This window comes from Oncorhynchus mykiss, chromosome 16, assembly GCF_057628025.1.
Source record: "Oncorhynchus mykiss isolate SJ-2025 chromosome 16, ASM5762802v1, whole genome shotgun sequence".
In the NCBI taxonomy this organism is placed as follows: Eukaryota; Metazoa; Chordata; class Actinopteri; order Salmoniformes; family Salmonidae; genus Oncorhynchus; species Oncorhynchus mykiss.
Genome location: NC_143037.1, coordinates 23,130,741 through 23,155,267, shown reverse-complemented (window position 1 = coordinate 23,155,267; position 24,527 = coordinate 23,130,741). Strand labels below are relative to the sequence as shown.

At 42.3% G+C, this 24,527-nt stretch overlaps 1 protein-coding gene across 4 annotated transcripts in view; it reads left to right on the top strand.

Moving 5' to 3' along the window:
- Positions 1–4,845: 4,845 nt before the first annotated feature.
- LOC110492856 (gap junction gamma-1 protein) overlaps positions 4,846–24,527 on the top strand; it is a 43,543-nt gene continuing 23,861 nt past the window's right edge. Inside the window, exons 1-3 of one of the 4 annotated variants that reach the window (XR_016487178.1) lie at positions 5,120–5,750; positions 6,815–6,869; positions 10,672–12,361. The gene's annotated coding sequence lies outside the window, so the exon portion shown is untranslated. Of the gene's footprint in view, positions 4,872–5,071; positions 5,751–6,814; positions 6,870–10,671; positions 12,362–12,422; positions 12,558–24,527 lie in introns of those variants that run through there. The other 3 variants (XM_090202312.1, XM_036946556.2, XM_090202315.1) reach the window with 3 other exon arrangements.

The window sequence follows — 24,527 nt, the reverse complement described above, 5'->3', positions numbered from 1 at the left end:
GTTTTCCAGATTTATTTTCATCTGTGTTCACTGCATCAAGTCTTGAATAGGAAACCTAATAGAGAATGAGTCGAATATATATATTTGATGAATGTAGTTAAAATGTTGACACAGTATGACCAATTGTAACTCCCTTGCTTTGGAATGTGTCAACAATTGAAACCATTTTTTAAAATTTGAAACAGCATGCCAATTAAAACATGTCCCCCCTACTTAACTATCCACTATTTATCCACTCAAATATCCTTGTAAAAGATTGTCTTCGTCATGCAAGAAACAGAGGCGTCATGCGCACCATTTTTGGACTTCACGGATGGCCATGTACACCGTCTTGGAAATAATGATGTATTTGCAAAGTTTGATACCATGGGCTCAATAAGCATACCCACAGGTCTTATTTCCACAAGGTGGCGCCAGTTGAATATGTTTCTGCCAAACGACTGAACGTAGACTACAATACAGTACTAGAGGAGAAACGCTAACGTAAGGGAAATGGAATCGAATCGACTGTCAGAAGTCAATGGTGGCGTTCCAGTTCGTCAAAAGATTGCTATATCATATGGATGTTGTTCCTGAGATGTTAAATTGTTCTGAAGGCATTGTAAAATCTGTTAATCTGCTCAATGTGACTGCATAAAACGCACACACACTACTACAGGTATATCATAAATCAATCAACATCGTTTTTTTTGTACTCAAAAGGGTTGATGTGTTATCACACAGTTACTTTCAAGTTACCTGTCAAAGGCGTCCTGTTTATCTCGTAACCAAGAAACCAAATGTTTAACAGTCTGTCACGAGAGACTAGGGTTCGGGTCAACAGTATTGCTGATCACATGCTATAGCATTGGTTTGTCTGAATATGACAGAAAAGGCCTGAAGCCTTTTGTTAGTGATGTAGATGACATCTGGTGTTTGTGGTTGTCCGTGTCACTTTACTCACACTGAAGTGAGTTGAGATGCTGCTGAAACTCAGCCAAGTAACCAGTTGACTCAGCACACACACACATGTGCTCACACAAGCACACACACACACACACACGTGCATTTATGCACACTTTAACGGGCGCAAACACATACACACACACTATAACAAGGACTTTTCCTTCCACTGAATTTTAGACGGTCATATCTCTGTTTATGCTTTCTTCCTCTCTCTCCCCCCCCTCTCTCTCTTTGCCTCACTCTCTCTCTCTCTCTCTTTGCCTCTCTCTCTCTCTCAATTTTTATTTACATTCAGCATCACTACGTCAATGGAGATTTAGTAGTCTTTCTAACAAAGATATCCACATATATTTTGGGATGTCGTGTATCCCTGGAATTAATCAGAATTCATGTAAACATAACAGTTTTGAAAACATACATTGTCCAAACAAAATAGTTTCTTGGCACAACTTACCCTGGGTATGGGGTAAATGGAGCATATGGACAGGGTAAGTTGAGCTGCCTTGGGGTAAGATGTTCCACATCTACACATTTATGAACCGGATAAAATATTATCACCACTGCCTTCGGAAAAAAAAAGATTGAGTTCATATGGATGACAAATTGGCAAAATACTATGCATATTACTGACAAAATGTAATCATCATTTGTATAGTGCATGTTGAGCCCCAAAGCAATCATTTTGATAATATTAGCCCACATCTACAGGGATGCCATTTCACGCTGGGTTTAGGACCTCATGTTGTAGCTTACGGAACCCAAACGGATGTATAAAACAGTATTAACATGATCTACTTTGGTTTAGCTACAAGCATCACGAAACCTAAAAAGCAAGAAAATGAATTTGACTCCTTTTTTTTTTTTACCTAACTTGCTTTCCACTTTTTCCATGTGGTTTCTTCCTTCACAGACTCCATGAAAGAATGACCTTTCTTTTCATTTTGTTTCAGGTTTTCTAGAAACACGGGGTGGCTCAACCAACCCTTTGGCACAACTTAACTCCCTCTCCCCTATGTGAGCTGTCTCTGACTGGCTCTCAGAAAGACTATGGATGGTTATTGACTATATGGACATGAGCATGTATTGTCAGTGAGCCTTAACTCATAGCACCGAGACCGTAACTAAAATGGTCTTTCATTTTAAGCGGGCATCGGGACCCTGAAATTGCTATTGAGCTTGCTATTGCTATTTTCTGTGTCTATTACTGTCAAATTGGCAGAATAATAAGACATGCCGCTGAATTCAATTGTCAATGACCTAGGCGCATAAGTGTATAAGAGAGGGAAATCTGGTTAGCGTTAAGCACATCAAAAACAATGACAAATTGACTCTGTTGGATCTCGACCTTCAACAAGATCACCCAGCTCCTCCCTTTCCTCCACTGTCAATATCTAGGTATCAGGAGCACAGTCAATTCTCAATCTAATACGCCCATATCCCTTCACTACACTAACGGAATCCCACTTGTCAAAGCACTTTACAAGCCAATGTTATCTGGTGATTGTGGGTAACCCCATTGATTTTGCTACATTCAATTACTCCTCCCGAGGTGAAAGATAACTCAGTTAAGGGACTATGGCATTTTAAGAGGTCACTTTGAATTAGAACCTTGTGCTTCCTTTGCCAAAACACTATCAGGCTGATTAGACCAAAAGTGTTCCCCTTTTGCATTCAATTAATTTGTCTACCTCTTTGATGCCTGTAGGCATTGGGTTGGCCAGAGGTGAAGCCAATTGGTTCTACAGAGTGTTCCTAATATGGACTCTGTTCTGTTGGCAGCAGTAGTCCATCTACAACCACGTCAAGGTGTGTGAGCCAGAGATACGATTGAGACAATATGCTCCTCTCTTGTCTGAGTTGAAGTCGCTTCTCCAATTTCTGGTGGAATTGAGAGGAAATGTGGAAACAATAGTGTAATAAGGTTGGACATTTGAATCAGCTCACTAAATCCTTGTATTTGTTATAGTGCCTCATGTTTTTTTCAGGAAATGATTGATGCTGATGTTAGGCAACCCTGACCAGACTTGGGTCAAATACACACACTACCATTCAAAAGTTTGGGGTCACTTAGAAATGTCCTTGTTTTTGAAAGAAAAGCAATTTTTTTTGTCTATTAAAATAACATAAAATTGATCAGAAATACAGTGTAGACATTGTTAATGTAGTAAATTATTATTGTAGCTGGTAACGGCTGATTTTGAATGGAATATCTATGTAGGCGTACAGAGGCCCATTATCAGCAACCATCACTCCTGTGTTCCAATGGCACGTTGTGTTAGCTAGTCCAAGTTTATCATTTTAAAAGGCTAATTGATCATTAAAAACCCTTTTGCAATTATGTTAGCACAGCTGAAAACTGTTGTACTGATTAAAGAAGCAATTAAACTGGCCTTCTTTAGACTAGTTGAGTATCTGGAGCATCAGCATTTGTGGGTTTGATCACAGGCTCAAAATTGCCAGAAACAAATAATTTTCTTCTGAAACTCGTCAGACTATTCTTGTTCTGAGAAATTAAGGCTATTCCATGCGAGAAATTGCTAAGAAACTGAAGATCTCGTACAATGCTGTGTACTACTCCCTTTACAGAACAGCTCAAACTATCTCTAACCAGAATAGAAAGAGGAGTGGGAGACCCCGGTGCACAACTGAGCAAGAGGACAAGTACATTAGAGTGTCTGGTCTGAGAAACAGATGCCTCTAAAGTCCTCAACAGAAAAAGCCATATCTCAGACTGGCCAATACAAAGAAAAGATTAAGATGGACAAAAGAACACAGACGCTGGACAGAGGAACTCTGCCTAGAAGGCCAGCATCCCGGAGTTGCCTCTTCGCTGTTGACGTTGCGACTGGTGTTTTGCGGGTACTATTTAATGAAGCTGGCAGTTGGGGACTTGTGAGGAGTCAAACTCGACACTTTAATTTACTGGTCCTCTTGTATTTTACAAATGTATTGAACTATGAGTATGGCCAGGTGAACTTTGTTTTTAAGAGATTACAATGTTACAACTGAAACCATCATTTTTTTTAAACTAGCGTCTTAAAGTCTGTTCCTGACGCTTCTGTATTTTATTTACATGTATAATTTATCAGGGGAACCATTGAGAGTAGAATTCTCGATTTTACAGACAGACCTGTCCACGCTCAATTGGGTGTTGAGGTGATTGGTAGGATCAATAAACCCTGGTCTGGAAATGCCACAGGCGTGTATAGCCTACTGCACGGTTTTGTTCCAACCAAGCACCACACCTGATTCTGGCTTAGTTAAGTATGGTAGGAAATAATAAGAATTTAGGTAGATCCAAGTCAGAAACTTTGTTGAAGCTAGTCACAATAAGCACAGCACGTGCATCATGCTGAGATGTTGGGTTTTGCTACACCCTGCCCTCTTCCTCCTCCCCTCTCCCTCTCTTTTACAATAACCCACATTGATGTAAAATCACTGTAAACTAGTCAAGCCATGGTCTAGCCAACCTTAATCTTTGTTCTGGTATATTTAAAATAAAATATATATATATTATTTCACCTTTATTTAACCAGGTAGGCAAGTTGAGAACAAGTTCTCATTTACAATTGCGACCTGGCCAAGATAAAGCAAAGCAGTTTGACACATACAACAACACTGAGTTACACATGGAGTAAAACAAACCTACAGTCAGTAATACAGTAGAAAAATAAGTCTGTATACAATGTGAGCAAATGAGGATGGATAAGGGAGGTAAAGGCAAAGAAAAGTCCATGGTGGCAAAGTAAATACAATATAGCAAGTAAAACACTGGAATGGTAGATTTGCAGTGGAAAAATGTGCAAAGTAGAGATAGAAATAATGGGGTGCAAAGGAGCTAAATAAATAAATACAGTAGGGGGAGAGATAGTTGTTTGGGCTGGTATATGAAGACACAAGAAAAAAGTGTATCTTCAGAGTCAGAGGTAAGACATTTGCTCTCACAATTAACTTAAGTTTGGCACCATACAAGTGCAAGACAAGGGCTATATATATATATATATATATATATATATATATATATATAAATACATATATGTTTTAATAAACAATTTGTAAATTAAATGTAAAATGCACACTCTACTCAACTCGAATCTTTCACAAGACTATGTACTCTGACTACTGTAGCCTACATGAAGTGAGATTTTAGGCTAGTACTGTTAGCTGCTTGGATAGAGTAATCGTAGACTGGGCCAGTGAGTGCAGTACAATGTGAATAGGTAAAGTTGGTGAGGGGTTTCTGCAACTGAAGTGTCTGCCCGCACTGCTACGCTTTTCAGTTCATTCGTCTCCGGTGCTCTCGGAGGCATTGGTCACGATTGCTCCTTTTGAAAACGTCGACAATTTGTAATTGAAATATCAACTTTGTGAAATATAAACGGTGTGACTACATGTCACTTGCTTGTTATACGTTGACGGCACACATCTTGATTTGTTTGAAGAGAAACACTTAAGCCGTTCGAAGACGCACGGACAGTCGTGGGGAATCAGAATGTAGCCAGCTGTTTAGCCAGTAGCATGCTTCCCCAACGTGAGCCAGATGTGGAGCAAGGCTTTGAAGCTGGAAAAGAAAAATAACCAACGTGCGAGTATTTTGGGACAGAGTTTCTATCCACCCAGCAGGCAATCCCGCGTTTTTTAAAAACATTTAAATAGCTAGTTGTTCGAATATAGAAATTGATTTAATCAACTTGATGGTAAAAAGACATTTGGTTGTAAGTGGGACTTTGTTGAAAACCAAAATATGACAGTAAATCGGAGTTCCTCAATCATATTTGTTAAAGCCAAGTTGACTTTTGGACAAGGTAAGACTTTTTAAGACGGCTTTCAAGCCAGCTAGCTAACTAACGTTACTTTGACAACATTTTAAATGTTTGCTTGCTTGCTAGCTAGTTAGCTAGCTTTCTGACATTGTTTGGTGACATTTTGTGCAGCTCGGAATTAATGATGTTAGCTTGCACTAGATCTGTCACAGTCTCGCCCTGACCCGGGTCTGATTCCCGCATAATTTTTGATTTATAACTTTTTTGCTTAACATCAAGCTACAGTAGCTAGCTAGTTGGCGTGCTGTAGCTCTCTGACTTCTGTAGCATATATTTCATCTTATCAAGACTGACTTGTATCGGTTTAGCTAGCCTATACATACCTAACATTACTAGTGATGAATATGACTAACGTTAGCTAACAACTCATAGCTAGCTAAAACACAATGGCAAAGCATTCCAGACCCTACTAGGTCTTGGAACAAAACTTTAAAATGGATTAGACAATAAGTCACTTTCCCAAAGGAAATGTCATTTTTGAAAGCAGTTTGTAACACACACACACACACACACACACACACACACACACACACACACACACACACACACACACACACACACACACACACACAGAGTCAGCAGATATTTATTCATTCACAACACCTCCAGTTAAATTAACTTGTGTGGATATGCTGTTAATGAGAGATGATACAGTGAGAAACAGTAGAATGGCAGCAGTAGACTCTCAACAGGAAAAGTTCTCAAATGTGGCTGTTGCAAGACTCTTTTTTTTTCTTTTTTCTATTCTTTCTCCTCCTCACACTTTATTTCCACTTTCCAAAACTGTAGGCCTGTGCATTTAAACAAGAGAGTGGGAACGGGAGAGAGTAGCTGCAAGAAAGTGATATATTTAGGAGAATGGGAGAGAATTGGATTCTCGAGCATTCTACTAATGAAGCTTTACATGCAACCAAAAATATCACTATGGCTTACAAAATCCACACGGTATCGTCTAGGGCTACATTTGCAGTGCAGTAACACACCTGTTAAGTTAAGCCTACCTTCTATCAGCACTATCATGATTCCTGTTTGTTCTCTGTTTCCAGGTATCTGGGCTTTGAAGTTCCCCAATTGACCGACATCCAGAACTGAAATAGACAGGTAATAATGCCCTCACAATGTCGATATTTTTCTCCACTTTTAGTTTTAGAATTATTTTAGACCAATATTCAATTGATTGCAGTAAGTACCTTTCCAAGTAGTGCTTCCAGAAGTGTGTTTGTTTTGTACTGCAGTGGGATCCAGGATGAAGGGACTTGACACTTGATTAGAATTAGTCAATCTGGTTGCAGTGAATACATGTCTTCACAGTCAGGTTTGCCTTCAGAACTAAACAGAGTAATGCCACGGCACACTTCTAAAGGCACTATCCTGATCTCCCATTGATTTAAATACCAGCCTTATTTTATTCTATCTATACTCAGGGTGCCCTTAAAAAGTCTTAAAAGGTCTTAAAGGGAGGATTAACGACACCAGACTCAGGTGGACTAGTGGGTACCATTTTTATGTCTGTATGTCCAGAATGAAGGAAGTTAGAGGTAGTTTCGCGAGCCAATGCTAACTAGCGTTAGCACAATGACTGGAAGTCTAAGGGGACCTACTAGCTAATACTAGTTGGCATTGGCTGGAGAAACTACCTCTTATCTTCCTTACTCTAGGGAAGTAGATAAACGGCATCATTAGCAAAATCCCGAAGTATCCCTTTAAATTCAGTTTTTCGAAGGTCTTAAAAAATGTGACGGAGATGACTACAGTGTTTCCGTTATATTGTGCTGCTACTAAGAGAGACAGTACAGGTGCATCAAAGCTGGGACGAGAGACTGAAAAACAGATTCCATCTCCAGGCCATCCGTCTGTTAAATAGTCACCAGTAGCCTGCCTCCGCCCAGTACCTTGCCCTGAACCTTAGTTACTGTAACTAGCCGGCTACCACCCGGTTCTCTACCCTGCACCTTAGAGACTGCTACCCTATGTACATAGTCATTGAACACTAGTCACTTTAATAATGTTTCTATACTGTTTTACCCACTTCACATGTACAGTTGAAGTCGGAAGTTTACATACACCTTAGCTATTTGCATTTAAAATGAGTTTTTCCACGATTCCTAACATTTAATCCTAGTAAAAATTCCCTGTCTTAGGTCAGTTAGGAGCACGACTTTATTTTAAGAATGTGAAATGTCAGAATAATAGTAGAGAGAATGATTTATTTCAGCTTTTATTTCTTTCACCACACTCCCATTGGGTCAGAAGTTTACATAGACTCAATTAGTATTTTTTAGCATTGCCTTTAAATTGTTTAACTTGGGTCAAACATTTCGGGTAACCTTCCAAAAGCTTACCACAATAAGTTGGGGGTATTTTGGCCCATTCCTCCTGACAGAGCTGGTGTATTTGTAGTCCTTGCTCGCACACGCCTTTTCAGTTCTGCCCACAAATGTTCTATAGGATTGAGGTCAGGGCTTTGTGATGGCCACTCCAATACCTTGACTTTTTTGTCCTTAAGCCATTTTGCCACAACTTTGGAAGTATGCTTGGGGTCATTGTCCATTTGGAAGACCCATTTGCGACCAAGCTTTAACTTCCTGACTGATGTCTTGAGATGTTGCTTTAATATTTCCACATCATTTTCTTGCCTCATGATGCCATCTATTTTGTGAAGTGCATCAGTCCCTCCTGCAGCAAAGCACCCCCACAACATGATGCTGCCACCCCCGTGCTTCATGGTTGGGATGATGTTCTTCCCCCCCTTTTCCTCCCAAAATAACGATGGTCATTATGGCCAAACAGTTCTATTTTTGTTTCATCAGACCAGAAGACATTTCTCCAAAAAGTACGATCTTTGTCCCCATGTGCAATTCCAATTCGTAGTCGCTTTTTATGGCGTTTTTGGAGCCGTGGCTTCTTCCTTGTTGAGCGGCCTCTCATGTTATGTCGATATAGGGCTCGTTTTACTGTGGATATAGATACTTTTGTACCTGTTTCCTCCAGCGTCTTCACAGCGTCCTTTGCTGTTGTTCTGGGATTGATTTTCACTTTTCGCACCAAAGTACGTTCATCTCTAGGAGACAGAACGCGTCTCCTTCCTGAGCGGTATGACGGATGCGTGGTCCCATGGGGTTTATACTTGTGTACTATTGTCTGTTCAGATGAACGTGGTACCTTCAGGTATTTGGAAATTGCTCCCAAGGATGAACCAGACCTGTGGAGGTCTACAATTTTTTGCTGAGGTCTTGGCTGATTTCTTTTGATTTTCCCATGATGTCAAGCAAAGAGGCACTGAGTTTGAAGGTAGGCCTTGAAATACATCCACAGGTACACCTCCAATTGACTCAAATTATGTCAATTAGCCTATCAGAAGCTTCTAAATATGATGATATAATAATGATATAATATAATAATATAATTTTCTGGAATTTTCCAAGCTGTTTAAAGGCACAGTCAACATAGTGAATGAAATCTTCTGACCCACTGTAATTGTGATACAGTGAATTAGAAGTGAAATAATCTGTCTGTAAAAAATTGTTGGAAAATGACTTGTGTCATGCACAAAGTAGATGTCCTAATTGACTTGCCAAAACTATAGTTTGTTAACAAGAAATTTGTTGAGTGGTTGAAAATGAGTTTTAATGACTCCAACCTAAGTGTATGTAAACTTCCGATTTCAACGGTATATACTGTAATCTAATCAAGGCTCATCCTATATATTGTTGTAACACCTGTCCTTTGCTGTACACAGCTTTTCTATTCATATACTGGCCATTTCACACCATTATATACATTCAGTGCATTCGGAAAGTATTCAGAACCCTTGACTTTTTCCACATTTGGTGACGTTACAGCTTTATTCTAAATTGGATTCAAATAGTTTCCCCCCCTCATCAATCTGTTCACAATACCCCATAATAACAAAGCAATATGTTTTTCGAAGTTTTTGCTAATTTATAATAATAATAAAAAATGTAATATTACATTTACATACAGTACTATTCAAAAGTTTGGATGCCTACTCATTCCAGGGTTTTTCTTTATTTTTTAATATTTTCTGCATTTTAGAATAGTAGTGAAGACATCAAAGCTATGAAATAACATATATGGAATCATTTAGTAACCAAAAAAGTGTTTAACAAATCAAAATATATTTTATACTTGCGATTCTTCAAAGTAGCCACCCTTTGCCTTGATGACAGCTTTGCACACTCTTGGCATTCTCTCAACCAGCTTCACCTGGAATGGTTTTCCAGCAGTCTTGAAGGAGGTCCCACATATACTGAGCACTTGTTGGCTGCTTTTCCTTCACTTTGCCGTCCAACTCATCCCAAACCATCTCAATTGGGTTAAGGTCGGGGGATTCTGGAGGCCAGGTCATCTGATGCAGCACTCCATCACTCTCCTTGGTCATATAGCCCTTACACAGCCTGGAGGTGTGTTGGGTCACTGTCCTGTTTAAAAACAAATGATTGTCCCACTAAGCACAAACCAGATGGGATGGCGTATTGCTGCAAAATGCTGTGGTAGCCATGCTGGTTAAGTGAGTTCTAAATAAATCACAGTGTCACCAGCAAAGCACCATCACACCTCCTCCTCCATGCTTCATGGTGGGAACCACACGTGCGGAGATCATCCGTTCACCTACTCTGCGTCTCACAAAGACACGGCGGTTGGAACTAAAAAGGGGTAAAAGTGCCAAAAATAGAAAAAATATATAGAAACAAACACGTTTGTACGTTGTGCTGGGGACATTAAAATACCACTCTAAAATGTGCAGTTCTGTCACACAACGCAATGCCACACATTCCTCAAGTTTTGAGGGAGTGTGCAATTGGCTTGCTGACTGCAGGAATGTCCACTGAGAATTTAATGTAAATTTTTCTAACATAAGCCTCCTCCAATGTCATTTTAGAGAATTTGGCAGTAAGTCCAACCAACCTCACAACTGCAGACCACGTGTAACCACGCCAGCCCAGGACCTCCACATCCGGTTTCTTCACCCGCTGGATGATCTGATTCCAGCCACCCGGACAGCTTATGAAACTGAGGACTATTTCTGTAAAGCCCTTTTGTGAGGAAAAACTAATTCTGATTAGCTAAACCTGGCTCCCCAGTGGGTGGGCCTATGCCCTCCCAGGCCAACCCTTGGCTGCGCCCCTGCCCATCATGTGAAGTCCATAGATTAGGGCCTAATTAATTCATTTCAATTGACTGATTTCCTTTATATGAACGGTAACTCGTTGAAATTGTTGCATTTTGCGTTTTACATTTTTGTTCAGTAGAGTATTGGTATTGAAGCCAAAATTTGGAACACTTAGCGTTTGTGATCTAGCTAATGATTAGCCTAAACAAATGCAGATGGGCAACCCCATGCTTCAGCCATCTATAGCCTAGCCACTATGCTACTACATCCGTTAGGCTACAGGAGAATGCTCATTGCTAAAAAGCACACCTGCCTGACAATATGAACCATGTGGGCTATAGCTCTTGGTGAAAGAGCCAGCCCTAGAAAAAATACGACTTTTTGCCAACATGGGCTCATTTCTGGAGGGGAAAATTAGCAGTTGTGTGGCACACTATTGTGGAAATTCTGCCACCACGACACGCAGCCCTCAAAATGAGTATTAAATTACATTTCAAGTGGCATAAAAAGGTCTTAAATCCAGCTTCATGGAACCTGCACATACCCTGATACTGTATTATTATTTAGCTAGCTTCTCCTCTTGGGTATGTTATGCGGTATACAAAGACAAAAAATAACCAGGGCTGGAAACACTTTACAATAAAAATACTTCAGTTAAGCAGGTCTCTGGCCACAGTTAGTAACTCATTTTGGCATGGATGGAATCTGTCCTGCTTGAATATTGGCAGAGGGACATCGCTTCAATTCATGCTCTCTTCTTGGGTCTATAGACAAAGAAAAGCCTTACGTTTAAATTTGCCTCTGTGTTTTGTTCCCCTATTGTCTCCTGGGCCTTAGTGAATCCCAATGACATGTAAGATTAAAAATCCTGTCGTTCGCTATGTAAACAGTGGCGGCTCGCCACAGACATTCGAGCTCGTCAGAACGGCCCACCGCATCATCTAGCTCCCAACGGCCCCCTCGAAATAGAGTGACTGACTCCTTTTTCTTCAGAGACATATTTAGATTAAGTCACATTTATGGTCTGCACCATAATACATGGTTAGGCTGTTTTGATCACAAGACGACAACAAAACATCACCAGATGTACTGTGACCTCCATGACATGGTGGAAGGGAAATACTTACCCTAAACTTTCGGCCCTAGTTTATATTTCCTTTCTGTTTTAGCTACTGTTTTCAACCATTTATTTTGGCTGGATGGTTTAAATCGGGTGGGAAATCATAACCTCGTAACCTATGTGGTGGATGCAGGCTTTTGTTCCAGCCAAGCAGTGATTCTGCTTATCAACTTAACACTGTCTTCCATCTTGGTAAGATGTCCCCAAACCTTGTTTAAATGAAGCAAGCCCAATCTTTAATTGAGGGAAAATGTAATGTATGAAACTCAGTGTCTGTGTCTGACCATATGTGTGCGACTCTGTCAATGATGTTTCTGAGAACATGATGAATTCTCCGTCCCTCTTTCGTCATCCCTCTGTCTTTATGCTTTCTTTATCCTCCACCAGCGGGGACTTAGCCCCCAGACAACAGCTCCTTTCATCACTCTCTCACTCCCCACAGCCTGCCCTCCAGTTGGGCACCAGCCCGTCAGTCCTGCCCTTGTTCCATAGGGGAAGGCTGTAGCCCAGCTGGGCCACACCCCGCTTAATTATGGTGAGTTGTACAATATGTCCCAGAGAGAAATCTCTCTAGAGAAACGGCACAGAAAATAAACACACAAAGTGGAATTCAAATAATTGAACCGACACCGGTCTATTAGTTATTTACAAAACTAAAATAAACCGACATTTAGGTTAATCGCTCATGACTAGGCACTTCAGATCTTCAGTGGTGGACTGAGTCATCCCTGCCCCCGACCCTAGCCTTGGCCCGTTTGCTTTTTTTAGCCGGAGCACTTGCCCTTGCGCTAGATCTGTCACAGTCTCTCGCCCTGACCCTGGTATGATTCTTGCCCTTGTTCTGGTCTAGTTTGCACCCTGGCTCTAGCCCTGTCCCTGCTCTTTACCCTGGGCTCCTGGCCCTAGCCTGACCATCGTCATGGTCTTGTTCTGACTCTGACCCTACCTGTAGTTTAGGTTCAGGGATAAGTTACTGCAAACCACACGGCCAGACCTAAAAGCACCTTACAGGCATCCCAGCGTGTCCCACATTCTTTCCTTCCAGAACAGCAGGGCATTGGGATCAATGCAAAAGGAACATCAGAAGTAGGCTTGGGCGGTATCCAAATTTTACATCCTTCTCTTATCCCTGGATTTACGGTATTACCGGCATAGCACACAAGGGGGTTCTAAAAACGCAAGAAAAGCCCAATGGCCGTCTATTACCAGAATGCTAACAAAATCAGAACCAACTAATAGCGAAATCATATAGACTCTGTTAGCTAAATGCTAATGAGCGAAAACAAACATAAACTAGGTGCAATGATAGGCAAATCCAGTTTATAAAGTTATACAAGCATAGCTAGTAGCTACCGAATGTCATTTTCGTTGAGTGGACATTTACAAGCGAAAGTGAGCCGAGGGGAGGAGAACAGAGAAGAAAAAAAACGCTAGTAGGAAGCACAAGGAAAAAATGGCAACTACAGATAACTCATCCAGAGCTCTTTGACTTCTGGCAGAAATCCATTTTAAGATATCAGAGAGCAAACATTTAGTAGTGAGTGTAGGTAGCTTCATTGTCTCATGTCCGCCGCTTAACAGAGACTCGCCAATAGATACAGTGCTTTCGGAAAGTATTCAGACCCCTTGACTTTTTCCACATCATCAGTCTACACACAATATACCATAATGTCAAAGCAAAAACTGTTTTTTAGAAATTTTTGCAAAACAAAATTTAAATATGACATTTACATAAGTATTCAGATCCTTTACTTAGTGACTGAAGCACCTTTGACAGCGATTACAGCCTCGAGTCTTCTTGTGTATGACACTACAAGCTTGGCACACCTATATTTGGGGAGTTTCCCATTCTTTTCATCAAGGATCTCATCAAGGATCTCTCTGTACTTTGCTCCGTTCATCTTTCTGTCGATCCTGACTAGACTCCCAGTCCCTGACACTGAAAAACATCCCCACAGTATGATGCTGGCACCACCATGCTTCACCATAGGGATGGTGCCAGGTTTCCTCCAGACATGGCGCTTGGCATTCTGGCCAAAGAGTTCAATCTTGGTTTCATCAGACCAGAGAATCTTGTTTCTCATGGTCTGAGAGTCCTTTAGGTGCCTTTTGGCAAACTCCAAGCGGGCTGTCATGTGCCTTTTACTGAGGAGTGGCTTACGCCTGGCCACTCTACCATAAAGGCCTGATTGGTGGAGTGCTGCAGAGATGGTTGTCCTTCTGGAAGGTTCTCACATCCTCACAGAGGAACTGGAGCTCTATCAGAGTGACCATTGGGTTCTTGGTCAAATCCCTGAAGATTCTTGGTAGTTCCAAACTTCTTCCATTTAGGCCACTGTGTTCTTGGGGACCTTCAAGGGTGCAGACATTTTTTGATACCCTTACCCAAATCTGTGCCCCGACACAATCCTGTCTCGGATGTCTATGGACAATTTCTTCATCCTCATGGCTTGGTTCTTGCCCTGCCATGCACTGTCAACTGTGGGACCTTATATAGACAGGTGTGTTCCTTTTCAAATCACGTCCAATCAATTGAATTTACCTCAGGTGGACTCCAATCAAGTTGTAGAAACATCTCAAGGATGATCAATGGAAACAGGATGCACCTGAGCTCAATTTCGAGTCTCATAGCAAAGGGTCTGAATACTTATGTACTTATGTTTTTTTATTTTTTATAAATGAGCAAAAAAAACAAACAAAAACTTTTCCCTTTGTCATTATGGGATATTGTGTGTAGATTGATGAGGAAAACATTTAATTTAATACATTTTAGAATAAGGCTGTAATGCAACAAAATGTGCAAAAAGTCAAGGGGTCTGAATACATTCCGAATGCATTATATCGACTGCTATGGACTCACCAGCTCCAGCTTTCTCCCATTGTGTTATTTACAAACAAACGTGACTGGATCAACTGCTCTGGGGAACTACGGTAAGCTTCATAATGTGACAGGTGAAATGAAGAACGCGATCTGCTTTATCTCCTAACGTATTGTACAAGTTGACTGCAGGTATTAACTTAAAAGGTAGCTACAAATATTAAAATGTATTGAAAAACTTCAAAGAAAGAGAAAGACATAACTGAAGTGGCACTGACAGGATTTGAATCCTCGTCACCAGGGCGATATGTGGCCTAGAGTTTACAGCACTGCCACTAAACTAGACTCCAGCACCAGGACCAGTTATTTGTTATTTATCATTGTCGAGGTTGAGATACCCACACTTAAGTCCTGCTTTCTGAACTAAAGAGAGCAACTGATTTGAGATATATGTTTATTTGATGGATTGTCGTGCTCCTGAGTTACGGCTACAGCCTTGTCATGATTGTAACTTCTAGAGGAAACCTGAGAAACATCCCAGATGAAACACTGTTTAAATGTGTCACTGCAACCTTAAAGATCCTCAATGATGTCACCATTGCCCTTGATTCTAAGCAATGTTGTGCTGCTATTTTTATTGATTTGGCCAAAGCTTTTGAGACAGTAGACCATTCCGTTCTTGTGGGCAGGCTAAGGAGTATTGTTGTCTCTGAGGGTCTATGGTCTGGTTTGCTAACTACCTCTCTCAAAGAGTGCAGTGTATGAAGTCAGAACATCTGCTGTCTCAGCCACTGCCTGTCACCAAGGGTGTACCCCAAGGCTCGATCCTAGGCCCCACGCTCTTCTCAATTTACATCAACAACATAATTCAGGCAGTAGGAAGCGCTTTCATCCATGTATATGCAGATGACACAGTCTTATACTCAGCTGACCCCTCCCCGGATGTTGTTTTAAACGCTCTACAGCAAAGCTTTCTTGGTGTCCAACAAGCTTTCTCTGTCCTTAACCTTGTTCTGAACACCTCCAAAACAAAGGTCATGTGGTTTGGTAAGAAGAATGCTCCTCTCCCCACAGGTGTGATTACTACCTCTGAGAGTTTAGAGCTTGAGGTAGTCACCTCATACAAGTACTTGGGAGTATGGCTAGACGGTACACTGTCCTTCTGTCAGCACATATCAAAGCTGCAGGCTGAAGTTAAATCTAGACTTGGTTTCCTCTATCGTAATCGCTCCTCCTTCACCAGAGCTGCCAAACTAACTCTGATTCAGATGACCATCCTACCCATGCTAGATTACGGAGACGTAATTTATAGATCGGCAGGTAAGGGTGCTCTCGAGCGGCTAGATGTTCTTTACCATTCCGACATCAGATTTGCCACCAATGTTCCTTATAGGACACATCACTGCGCTCTATACTCTTCTGTAAACTGGTCATCTCTGTATACCTGTCGCAAGACCCACTGGTTGATGCTTATTTATAAAACTTTCTTTGGCCTCACTCCCCCCTATCTGAGATATCTACTGCAGCCCACATCCTCCACATACAACACCCGTTCTGCCAGTCACATTCTGCTAAAGGTCCCCAAAGCACACACATCCCTGGGTCACTCGTCTTTTCAGTTCGCTGCAGCTAGAGACTGGAACATTCTGCAACTAACACTCAAACTGGACAGTTTTATCTCAATCTCTTCATTCGAAGACTCAATCATGCACACTCTTACTGACAGTTGTGGCTGCTTTGCCTGATGTATTGTTGTCTCTACCTTCTTGCCCTTTGTGCTGTTGTCTGTGCCCAATAATGTTTGTACCCTGTTTTGTGCTGCTACCATGTTGTGCTGCTGCCATGTTGTGTTTCTACCGTGTTGTTGTCATGTTGTGTTGCTAACATGCTGTGTTGTCATGTGTTCCTGCCGTGCTATGTTGTTGTCTTAGGTCTCTCTTTATGTAGTGTTGTCTCATGTCGTGATGTGTGTTTTGTCCTATATTTTTATATAATTTATTTATATTTTTAATCCCAACCCGTGTACCCACAGGAGGCCTTTTGCCTTTTGGTAGCCCCCCCCCCCCCCCCCCCCCCCCCCATGTCTTTGTTGAAGTCTTATACAAGTTGAAATGAGGGTCTTACTAAGCGAAAGGCTATCTCTCCTTTTTCCTCTCTCTTGCCATACTCCGTAGCTGTGTTAAAAATATAGACCTTTCCTAACACTTCTCATGATTTTGCTGGTGCATGCAAGTATCCCATAAATGCACAATGGCTTTTAGCCGGTCAAAATCACGGTATCTGGGATAAATAAAAAACACTGTCTTCTTGCTTTGCAAGAACGTAAAGCTGATTTTGTGCGTTCAATAAAATGTTTATAGCGGGAGTGAAAAAAACCTTAGGCTAGCTGCGAGAGGAATGTTGTTGACTTACCCTGGAAATCCCATTACAAGCTTTAATTCCTTACTGTACCTATTTAAAGTACAGTACAATTTAACCAGAACCATCATGAAGTAACACTGAATCAACATTTCACTGTAAAGTCCAGATTTTCTCTGCCACTCACAAATCATTGCCCTCCTTTGGCTTATGCACTCTGCTGGATCTCCGTGGCTTCAAATGAGTCAGCTGAAGCCCTGCTGTGTTGCACTGTCATGAAAGTAGACAAAAGGGACCAAAAAGAGGAGTAGTCGACAGATCTGGAGTAGTACCCACTCCATCCAGGGGTCTTGTCCTATCGCCCCTTAACCCCTTCTTTAGGAGCAAACGGCTGAAGTGCCTCACTCTGCAAACCATAAGAAACCGTTCGCCTTTCCTCTCAAAGTTTGGGGTCGTCTTAGAGAGGCACACACCACACTGGGTTTCTTTTTCAAGTACCGAACCACAAATAGCTCTTTTACTCGAGCTGCAGGAAGCTGGAAGCTGCTGTTGTGGGGCTTTGAGACATCCCTGTGGCACCGGGATGGGAAGGTGCGCTGTACTCTCCCGGTAACAATTTGAGTATATACGGCATCCACCAGTGCTCCGACCTCGCAACCAAGCTACAAAGACTTTGACTGGCAGATTAGGATCAGACAGAATGTCGTGGAAGAATTTCTTCGAGACCCCAGAAATGATTTTAAAATAGGGACTAGCTGTAAAATGCATTACTGCCACAAATGGATAATAATAGATATTATACCATCCGTCCCTACAGCACACTCCTAGAGGACAGCAGTCTCCGGTGTTCAGTTAGTGGATGTATTACTGTTTAGAAACCTGGAAAGGAATCAATGTCAAACATTCGATCAAGTATTAAGGCACAGTATCAACACTGTAGCCCTTGAACACTGTACTCTTATCTTTTGATTGATCACTCAAATGATGCTGTTATTTAACTTTAGCATGGTGGCGGATTTAGGAAGGGTGTTCAATCTCCACACAGAGCCACCTCATCTTTATTTTTCTGACTTCAAACTGTGGTACCATTGACTGTATCCTATCCCGCAAACCAACTTTTGTCGCCCTCTCTGAATTCTCTCGCAAAGTGTGTTTGTTGAGTGCACCAAGTACAAAATGAGAGAGAGGAGTAAGAGGTTTCAGTGAGGACATGCTTAGTGAGTGGACCGGGGAGATAAAAGGGAATAACTTTCCATAGATCTGTCCGCTGGAATGTAGTTCTGTTCAAAGGGCTTAATGGTGACCCTGTTTCAGACCATGGATAGAATGCCATGACTATTGTTTCTGCTCATGTCACCCATGCTGTTTGTGTGTGTGCATTCTTGTGTGTGTGTGTGCTGTGTGTGTGTGTGTGTGTCATGAAATCCACATGGTCCCAGTTTTTCCAGATCTTCATTTCCGCCCCCTTTGGCGATATACAGTAGAGCTTTATTTGGTTGCCAGATTTTGGCCTGTACGGCATTGGTTTGGTTCAACCTAAAGTATCTGGGTGAGAGGCTTAATCTATAATATACATTACTTACTGCTAACCATTCAATTAAGCCTCTTTAACCTCTGTTCGTGACATTTGCTGTAAATGTACATCTGTTCAACACTGATACTACATAGTCATGTATCAACCAAACCACATCATTAGAATCTACCATTAGTGAAGTTCAGAATGAGAAAATAACCTTCAGACGGGCTAAAAAGGAAGTAGATTTAGCCTTTAGTACCCTACAACATGGGGCATGTTCAGTGAAGGCTTTGCTTGGATTTTCCCCACAAACGCTCCAGTTCTGTTGCACCTCTACCAGATGTTCTTCTGACGTTCAATCTCAAAGAGAAAGCAGAGGGGGAAAAAATGGGAGATTGGAGGCATGGCGAAATACCAGAGCACCTTACTATCACAGACATCTGTGTTTTAAGAGTCTTTGGTTATTATTATTGTGCGGCAGCAGCAGCCTAGATGATGGTGACCCAAGCCAGATGTGAAGGGTTGCACTGGACAATATCTTTCCTGACGTTGTAGAAAAGGTTTGTGTGTGGTCTAGACTTTTGGAGTCCGCTGTCCACACTCATTCAGACAAAGTCACACACATACACACACTCCTTGCGGGAACCCGAATGCACCCAGTCTGTGCCCCGAACACATGGGACGTTACACAACCCGGCCAGATGGTGCGTTTTTGGCAGGCGGCGTGACTGTTAATGAGACAGGTCATTATAGCGCCCAGGCCCCCATTCATTTCTTTCAGGGTTTAGGTACCATAGACCGCATGAAATAGCAACTAGCCAAGTGTGGTCAGACGAGATCACTCCGTGATCAAAAATGCAAGTGGATCAAAAGCCAATGTTTGTTTATCCAATGCAAAACAATGCGTAGGATAGATCTTTTGAACCATGTGCTCGTTGTAATAATTCCAGATTATTGTTTGTGCAGGGCCACACATAGCAGTTGTTCAAGGGACGGGTCAAGTGTATCCTCAAGCGTGGCCCTCTTCCCCTTTTCCTCTTTGTCTGTCTCTCTATTCCTATCCATCTCACTCATTCTCTTTCTCCCCCAGCACAGGCAATTCAAGGGTACTCACATGTGACACCCTATGAGACTAGACTCTGGAAGGGGGGGACACATGAAAACACACACACAATCTCCTCATAAATCAGGACCCTCTCAGTATTCCCGCCTTGCATCAATGACTCAGGGAGACTTTGTTGGCACTTAAGCAGCCGGCCAGGGAGAGATGGATGGATACAGTGAAGTTGGAGGTCGCTTAGGGTTAGCCCAGTAGGTCCGTGGAGTAGGACACGAAAACCTGTGCAAGCCGTTAGTGAGCTAGCATAAGGCTAACCGTAACCCACTTCTCCCTCTTGCAGCTGAGTGTGCAAGCTAACTACTCAAGCCTCCATAGTGTCGACTGTTGTTGTGTTTGCTCCTGCTGCTACTCCACACAGCGAGTGTGTTTTTGCCTCAAGCAACACTTCACCTCAGCCTACACTAACTCGAGTCGCTAATTGCAGCACACAGAAGTGTGTTAGGATGCGGCCAAGCTATATTTAAAAGCTAAAACGATGCGCACTCGCGTTTTAATTCAATTATCACGAAGGGGAAGAAACGCTCATTCTGTCATTTTTTTTCTTCTCTCGTATTTGCTCGTGGGCACGACTAACTGTTCCCTTGATGAGGATTTCGTGGATGTTGTTTGGACAAAGCGACTGATGTCATTTTAGCACTAACGACTGGAGATGAATTAGGGACTTCACAATGAAAAGATTAACCATTCAAGATATAATTTGACTTAACACAAAATAGAAAGCCTATCATTTTCCAAATTATCCCTGAAAGATAAACAAAAACAGCGAGGATAGATATAGTTTCCGTGTGAGGTGAGAGAAGATAATAATATCAAGCCAAACAAAAAAATACTAATTTAGCCCTTTGGTGATTGTTAAAGTGTTTGTGGACAGTTTCTTCAAGCCCCAAAGTACTCCCAGGTTGCTTATTTGTGTCGTGTTAAATCTGCACTCAAATGAAAAATGTACAGCGTAAACAGTATCAAAATAGAAACCCACTCAGTATGTCAAAGTGTGTTACCGTACCCTGTAAATTCCTCAATTGAAAGGCACTCCATGAGATGTCTGAAAGTAAATCATTAAAGTGCTATAATCTATGTGCTAATGCGCTTACCATTATGAACAAGTACATGTAGGTAATGGGGTTACCACAGTCAATCATAGTTTCCATTAAATGCATGACTCGGGTGTGAATCCTATAGGGATTGTAGGCATTTAGACGGATGCCCCTTATAGGGGTTTGAAGGCAGATTCCAAATGCCACGGTGCTTATGGGCTTAAAAAAGGTCTCACCATTTCCAATTTAGTTTAGAAATAATTGAATAGCCAGGCCTTTCGTGTTTTGAGAAGGGAAGGATTTCAGATAATTATCCATATTCATCATTTTCTACCTAACCACCACCACTGCTCCCCTTGCTTGGCCAGTTATCTTTACCCCACTTCTACCCCTACCTAACCACAACCACAAACTAACTGTATTTCTTAAGATTGACAATGAAAGCTAGCTTAAATTAGTCCAACATTACATTAGCTTGCTGGCTGAGCTAGTCACGCTTCATATAAAACTAATGGGATGCTGCTAACCAACCAACCAGCTAGCTTGTGCTGCACACACAATGCTGAATACATCCACAAAAAGCAAATAGTCTGGGTAGCGAATTGACTAGATGTTCAGGAGTCTTATGGCTTGGGCGTAGAAGCTGTTTAGAAGCCTCTTGGACCTAGACTTGGCGCTCCGGTACCGCTTGCTGTGCGGTAGCAGAGAGAAGATGACTAGGGTGGCTGGAGTCTTTGAACATTTTTAGGGCCTTCCTCTGACACCGCCTGGTATAGAGGTCCTGGATGGCAGGAAGCTTGGCCCCAGTGATGTACTGGGCCGTTCGCACTACCCTCTGTAATGCCTTGCGGTTGGAAGCCGGGCAGTTACCATTCCGGGCAGTGTTGCAACCAGTTAGGATGCTCTCGATGGTGCTGTGCTTCCCTTTGTAGCCTGTAATGACGATCTGAGGACCCATTCCAAATCTTTTCAGTCTCCTGAGGGGGAATACGTTTTGTCGTGCCCTCTTCACGACTGTCTTGTTGTGCATGGACCATGTTAGTTTGTTGATGATGTGGACACCAAGGACCTTGAAGCTCTCAACCTGCTCCACTGCAGCCCCGTCGATGAGAATGGGGGTGTGCTCGGTCCTCTTTTTCCTGTAGTCCACAATCATCTCCTTTGTCTTGATCACGTTGAGAGAGAGGTTGTTGTCCTGGCACCACAAGGTCTCTGACCTCCTCCCTATAGGCTGCCTCATCGTTTTCGGTAATCAGGCCTACCACTGTTGTGTCATCAGCAAACTTAATGATGTTGTTGGAGTCGTGCCTGGCTGTGCAGTCATGAGTGAACAGGGAGTACAGTAGGGGGCTGAGCATGCACCCCTAAGGGGCCCCCATGTTGAGGATCAGCATGGTGGATGTGTTGTTACCTACCCTTACCACCTGGGGGCGGCCCGTCAGGAAGTCCAGGATCCAGTTGCAGAGGGAGGTGTTTAGTCCCATGGTCCTTAGCTTATTCATGAGCTTTGAGAACACTATGGTGTTGAACGCTGAGCTGTCGTTGATGAACAGCATTCTCACACAGGTGTTCCTTTTGTCCAGGTGGGAAAGGGCAGTGTGGAGTGCAATAGAGACTGCATCATCTGTGGATCATTAAATGTTGTATTTTTTTTCGCCTTTATTTAACTAGTAGGCAAGTCACTTAAGAACAAATTCTTATTTTCAATGACGGCCTAGGAACAGTGGGTTAACTGCCTGTTCAGGGGCAGAACGACAGATTTGTACCTTGTCAGCTCGGGGATTCAAACTTGCAACCTTTCGGTTACTAGTCCAACGCTCTAACCACTAGGCTACCCTGCCGCCCCTGTTGGTGCGGTATGCAAACTGGAGTGGGTCTAGGGTTTCTGGGATGATGGTGTTGATGTGAGCCATGACCATTGCTACGGGTCGGTAGTCATTTAGGCAGGTTACCTTAGTGTTCTTGGGCACAGGGACTATGGTGGTCTGCTTAAAACATGCTGGTATTACAGACTCAGACAGGGAGAGGGTGAAAATGTCAGTGAAGACACTTGCCAGTTGGTCAGCACATGCTCGCAGTACATATCCTGGTAATCCGTCTGGCCCTGCGGCCTTGTGAATGTTGACCTGTTTAAAGGTTTTACTCACATCGGCTGCGGAGAGCGTGATCACTCTGTCTTCCAGAACACCTGGTGCTCTCATACATGTTTCAGTGTTATTTGCCTCGAAGCGAGCATAGAAGTAGTTTAGCTAGTCTGGTAGGCTCGTCTGGTAGGCTCATGTCACTGGGCAGCTCTCGGCTGTGCTTCCCTTTGTAGCCTGTAATGGTTTGCAAGCCCTGCCACATCCGACGAGCGTCGGAGCCGGTGTAGTACGACTCGATCTTAGTCCTGTATAGATGCTTTGCCTGTTTGATGGTTCGTCGGAGGGCATAGCGGGATTTCTTATAAGCTTCCGGGTTAGAGTCCCGCTCCTTGAAAGCGGCAGCTCTCGCCTTTAGCTCAGTGCGGATGCTGCCTGTAATCCATGGCTTCTGGTTGGGGTATGTACGTACGGTCACTGTGGGGACGACATCATCGATGCACTTATTGATGATGCAAATGACTGATGTCGTGTATTCCTCAATGTCATTGGAATAATCCCGGAACATGTTCCAGTCTGTGATAGCAAAACAGTCCTGTAGTTTAGCATTTGCTTCCTCTGACAATTTTTTTATTGATCTAGCCAATGGTGCTTCCTGCTTTAATTTTTGCTTGTACGCTGGAATCAGGAGGATAGAATTGTGGTCAGATTTGCCAAATGGAGGTTTAGGGAGAGCTTTGAATATGTCTCTGTGTGTGGAATACAGCTCATTCAATGCTGTCTTAGTGCCAGGCTCTAACTGTGGTGGTGTGTAAACAGCTACAAAGAATATAGATGAAAACTCTCTCGGTAGGTATTGTGGTCTACAGCTTATCATGAGATACTCTACCTCAGGCGAGCAATAGCTCGAGACTTCTGACAGCCGATGTGCTTGCACATAATTTGTTCTTTTATCTGACAATCGCAAATGATTAAATCACTGTCACAACGTGTAATAATTTAGCTTGCTAAATTTCTATTTCATAGAGAATCAATGGGATAGTAGTGATATCATAAATTAGGGAACTATGTTTTCATTTTTGAATGGCAGATGCTCGGGAATCCTACAGGACAGATGAGGGATGAGCATTTCGTAGGAGTGACGTGATCTCGCGTTAGACAATGGGGTTACCCTCTATATTACCCTAGTATTTCCCATCAGGCATCAGTCAGTCACCCTCAGTTAGCTGCTGGTGTCCTTGGATGTGGGAGGGCGTTATGAAGATCCAACACATGCTAAAGTGTCTGTGCGTGAGTCAAAGGAAGGCAAAACATACTAGTAGTACAAGACAAAATATCGACAGGACAATTCATTTATTTTTGTTGATTGATAATTGTTTTACGGTTTTTAATTCTTTCTTTGTAACATAAGTCTATTTAATGGCTATGGTTACGCTCTGTTTGTTTGGGTATGTTTGCACTTCTAGTATGTTTGCCCACTTTGGTTCACCTGTTATGTGGCTTTTGTATTTGTTTTTGGCTGCTCACCTCTATTGTTTTCCAGAACTTTGCTATGGTGTTTGCGATGTTTAAACATTT